Raw genomic sequence first — 5,685 nt, forward strand, 5'->3', positions numbered from 1 at the left:
TGCCATCCTCTAGGAGTCTGCATGGCTACCAAGTACTATCATTTCAGCTCCAGAATTTTTCTTGACATGGAATGGATACTTTTAAAATTAATTTTTAGTCCCACTTGAAAGACAGAGAATAGAGGTTTTCCTTTTCTTTTTTTTGCAGAGAACATTTGTTTTAATATCTATTAAAGATACTTGTTCTTTCAAAGAAAAAAGATGGGACAAGGAATGAATAAAATGTACCCTTTATTTGTTACATGTGGGAATGAGTAATAATTTTAATAGAAGGTGATGTATTGAATTGTTATTCTTTTTTTTTTTTCTCTAAAAAATATTTTCAGATCCATTTTGGAACAAAATGGTGAATTTTGGTGAATTGGAACATCTGGTGAATTTTAACTGCGTAAATGTGTATCCAAAATCACCACAATTTTCTTATCACTTAAGTTACTGCAGAGATTAAAAAACCAAGTACTGTAGGAGTTGTCGGGCCACTGATTTGAGAAGGGTTCTACCATACTGCAAGTGCAGGTCAGGGATATACAGCTACTCATGACAGAAAATTAACAGACCATCTTAATGGCCCTCTGATTTTCCCTGTTGTTCAAGCAGCTGACTCAGTTCCTAACAGCTATAATTAAACAGAGCAATCTGTCAAGGAAGATAGCTGCTCTTGTTAATTCTGTAAACCTCCATGTTGGCTTTTCCTATTGTGCTCTGTGGCTGACACGCTATCTTGAAAGCTTTTTGCTGAAGCAAGCTGCCAGGGGATGGATGAATCTCTAAACAAGAGGCCTGTGGAATGAAGCTGAAGATACTGGTGAACTATAGCAGTGAGTTACTATTTTCAGTTTGGAAACAGGCTGTCCTGGAGCGAACACAGTAGAGAAATTCTATTGTGTTTGTAAGTAAAAACAAACAAAACCCCCAGAATTCTGGCATTACATTTTGTAGCTGAATTTCATAATAGATCAGTTGGAAGTTATTCTTTTATATATCTGGATATAAACACATTAAGCAACTTGTTTCCTTTAAACCCTTTATCAAATATGCCAAATTCTCTTGTTAAATGAACACTTACTATTCTTATGTGTTCTCTCAGCTTCCTGCCATTATAGATTATAACCCTTACCTACAGAGCATTTTTGAGACTGTTCCACTGTGCTTAAAGAATATCAGTTTATATGAAATATATAAATAGTTGAATCCAGTAATGAGACCAATTTTATATGCATTTTTTCTTTACATCTAGCAAACATTATCTAACATAGTTACTATGTAATACTTGTGTTTGGTTTGAGGTAGATAAATAGCAGTGGAAATCAGAAGGAAGCTAAATCTCTCTGATTAGGATAACTTCTAAGAATTTATACATTGTATAAAATAAATTGCTATTTATTTTGCAATCACTAATTTTATGATATTCCTACTTTGCTGATTGAGATTTTCACAAGTAAAATGGGAATTGTAAAGCCCATCTTTCTCTGGACATACAAAGTTTTAAAATATGAAAATATTATTATTAATTTAAGTGGATTGAATTTATGTCTATTCTTATTTTCCTTCTTGCTCTTCCTTCTCTGTGACATTTAAGCTCCCATATATGACAATTGGAATATCTTTTTCCTTTCTTCTACCACTATAGTTTTTCATCCAGCTTTAGTTAATATATGAAATTTATGACTGTCTTTGTTACCGAGTCTAAGTTCACTCTGCTTGCCCCAAGATAGGCCAATGAATCCAAGAGATGAGGTGTCAAGAAAGGAAGAGACTTTAATTGGGGAGCTAGCAGACCAAGAACATGGCAGAGTAATGCCTCAAAATAACGATCTTATTGGGGTCTGAATGCCAGATTCTTTTTGTTTTGTTTTGTTTAGTTTTGTAGTTATTTTAAAGTTACAGTACTTCAGAACTCCTTGGCAATAAATAGCTTGTCTGTCTCAAGTCCTGCTTCCCAGAGGGAGCTCTGTACTAGCCTGGTCCAGGCCGTGAGGTCCGGCGCAGCGTGCCCTGGTGAGGTCGGGCGGCCGGACAGTCAGAACTCGTCGATCTTGCTCTTCAGGTACTTGAGCAAGGGGTCCATGCCCTGCGCAGAGCCCCATATCTTCTTGAGCACCTAACACTCCCGCTCGTTGGCCCGCTCCAGCTCCAGCCTCATGTTGCAGCGCACAAGGGCCTTGGACTCCTCCAGCACGACAGGCTTGCAAGAGGCGAGCTCCTCGATGCGAACCATGACTTCCTGGGTGAAGGTCCCAGGCCAGAACACCTGGGAGACCAGCCCTTTGCTGCACGCCTCCTGTGCCGTTAACTTCCGCCCTCTGAGCAGCATTTCATTGGCAGATGCTTCTCCCATAATCTTGGGGAACATGACAGTGGAACAGTCGTCTGGACTCTGTCTGAAGATGGTATAGGGCTTCTGGAACCATGCCTTTTCGTTGGCCCAGACCACATCACAGAGAGGCAGGATGGATGCTCCTAGCCCAATGGCCGGACCATTCACAGCTACGACAATAGGCTTCTCGAACTGGATGAAGGTGTTCTGAATGCCAGATTCTTTTACAGATCTGAGAGAAAGAAGCAATGAAGAACTAAAATCAAAAAGCAGAATAGAGAGGGGGATGCAGCGGGGAACTAAAGTGAAAGGGTCTTCAGTCTTGCAAAACATCTCCAAGGGAATGGCCAGCCTTTGGAAGAGGTGTGTTAATCTCCTCTGTTCACAGGTTGGCACAGACAAACCATCTTGCCATCAGCTGATAAAAGGTTAAGCAGAGGGTCAGGGTCTTCCAGGCAACACATTGAGTATGATTATAATAATAAAAGAAATGAAAAGTCAGTCAAAGAAACAGTTTCCAGCATGGAGTCACAGTTGTCTTTCTCCCTGCATGAGAATCATGAAGGGATTTCATTCGGGAGCGGGCTAACCAAGAAGATGGCATACTAGCCCCTAAAAATAACCATCTTGTCAGGGCCTGGATGTCAGATTCTTTAATATATCAGAGGTGGGGGAGGTGAGGAGGCAAACTAAAAAGACCATTTGGTTGTTGTTGTTCAGTTGCTCTGTTGTGTCTGACTCTTTGTGACCCATGGACTGCAGCATACCAGGCGACTGTGTCCTTCACCATCACCCCAAGCTTGCGCATAGTCATGTCCATTGAGTTGTTGATGCATCCAACGATCGTCCTCTGTTGTCCCCTTCTCCTCCTCCATTAAAACTTTCCCAGCATCAGGGTCTTCTCCAATGAGTTGGTTTTTCACATTGGTGACCAAAGTATTGGATCTTAAGCTTCAGTGTCAGTCCTTCCAGTGAATATTCAAGGTTGATTTCCTATAGGATTGACTGGTTTGATCTCCTTGCAGTCCAAGGGACTCTCAAGAGTCTTCTCCAACACCACAGTTCAGAAGCATCAATTCTTTGATGCTCAGCCTTCTTCATGGTTCAACTCTCTCATCTGTACATGACTACTGGTAAAACCATAGCTTTGACAAGACAGAACTTTGTTGGGAATGTAATGTCTCTGCTTTTTAATATGCTATCTAGGTTGGTCATAGTTTTTCTTCCAAGGAGCAAGCATCTTTTAATTTCATGGCTGCAGTCACCATCTGCAGTGATTTTAGAGCCCAAGAAAATAAAGTCTCTCACTGTTTCCATAGTTTCTCCATCTGTTTGCCATGAAGTGATGGGACCAGATGCCATGATTTTTGCTTTATGTGTTGAGTTTTAACCCAGCATTTTTGCTCTCCTCTTTCACCTTCATCAAGAGACTCTTTAGTTCCTCTTAACTTTCTGCCATAAGGGTGGTGTCATCTGCATATCTGAGGTTTTTGGTATTTCTTCCAGCAATCTTGATTCCAGCTTGTGCTTCATCCAGCCCAGCGTTTCACATGATGTACTCTGCATATAAGTTAAATAAGCAGGGTGACAATATACAGCCCTGATGTGCTGCTTTCCCAATTTTGAACTAGTCCATTGTTCCATGTTCAGTTCTAGCTCTTGCTTCTTGACCTGCGTACAAGTTTCTCAGGAGGCAAGTAATGTATTTTGGTATTCCTATCTCTTTAAGAATTTCCGACATTTGTTGTGATCCACACAGCCAAAGGCTTTAATATAATCAATGAAGCAGATGTTTTTTTCTGGATTCCCTTGCTTTTCCTATGATCCAACAGATATTGTCAACTTGATCTCTGGTTCCTCTACCTTTTCTAAAACCAACTTGAACATCTGGAAGTGCTTGGTTAACTACTGTTGAAGCCTAGCTTGGAGAAGTTTGAGCAGTACTTTACTAGCATGTGAAATGAGTGCAATTGTGCGGTAGTTTGAACATTCTTTTGTATTGCCTTTCTTTGGATTGGAATGAAAACTGACCTTTTCCAGTACTGTGGCCACTGATGAATTTTCCAAATTTGCTGGCATTTTGAGTGCAGCACTTTCACAGCATCATCTTTTGGAATTTGAAATAGCTCAGCTGAAATTCCATCATCTCCACTAAATTTGTTTGTAGTGATGCTTCCTAAGGCCCATTTGCCTTCGCACTCCAAGATGTCTGCTCTAGGTGAGTGATCACACAATCATGGTTATCTGTGTCGTGAAGATCTTTTCTGTATTTCTTCTGTGTATTCTTGCCACCTCTTCATAATATCTTCTGCTTCTGTTAGGTTCATACCATTTCTGTCCTATATTGTGCCCACATTTGCATGAAATGTTCCCTTTGTATCTCTAAGTTTCTTGAAGAGATCTCTAGTCTTTCCCATTCTATTGTTTTCCTCTCTTTCTTTGCATTGTTCACTAAGGAAGGCTATCATATCTTTTCTTGTTATTCTTTGGAACTCTGCATTCAGATGGGTATATCTTTCCTTTTCTCCTTTGCCTTTAGATTCTCTTCTTTTCTCAGCTATTTGTAAGGCCTCCTCAGAGAAACTTTTTGCCTTTCTTTTTCTTGGGGATGGTTTTGATCATTGCCTCTTGTTGAATGTTACGAGCCTCCATCCATAGTTCCTTAGGCACTTGGTCTATCAGATCTAATCCCTTGAATCTATTTGTCATTTCCACTGTGTAATTGTAAAGGATTTGATTTAGGTCATACCTGAATGGCCTAGTGGTTTTCCCTACTTTCTTTTATTTATGTCTGAATTCGGTAATAAGGAATTCATGATCTGAGCCACAGTCAGCTCCCAGTCTTGTTTTTGCTGACTGTATAGAGCTTTCCATCTTTGACTGCAAAGAATATAATCAGTCTGATTTCGGTATTGATCATCTGGTGATGTCCATGTGTAGAGTCTTTTCTTGTGTTGTTGATAGAGAATATTTACTACGACCAGTGTGTTTTCTGGGCAAAACTCCATCAGTCTTTGTCCTGCTTCATTTTGTACTTCAAGGCCAAACTTGCCGGTTACTCCATGTATCTTGATTTCCTACTTTTGCATTCCAGTCCCCTATAATGAAAAGGACATCTTTTTTGGGTGTTAGTTCTAGAAGTTCTTGTAGGTCTTCATAGAACCGCTCAGCTTCTTCAGCATTACTGGTAGGGGTGTAGGCTTGGATTACTGTAATATTGAATGGCTTGCCTTAGAAATGAACAGAGGTCATTCTTTCATTTTTGAGATTTCACCCAAGTACTGCATTTTGACATTTTTGTTGACTATGAGGACTATTCTATTTCTTCTAAAGAATTCTTGCCCCCAGTAGTAGATATAATGGTCTTC

General features: G+C 40.0%; 1 pseudogene; it reads right to left on the reverse strand.

Moving 5' to 3' along the window:
* Positions 1–2,020: 2,020 nt before the first annotated feature.
* On the reverse strand, positions 2,021–3,131 carry LOC136172617 (chromodomain Y-like protein pseudogene; annotated as a pseudogene).
* Positions 3,132–5,685: the final 2,554 nt, after the last annotated feature.

Source organism: Muntiacus reevesi, chromosome 7 (genome assembly GCF_963930625.1).
Source record: "Muntiacus reevesi chromosome 7, mMunRee1.1, whole genome shotgun sequence".
Taxonomy (NCBI): Eukaryota; Metazoa; Chordata; class Mammalia; order Artiodactyla; family Cervidae; genus Muntiacus; species Muntiacus reevesi.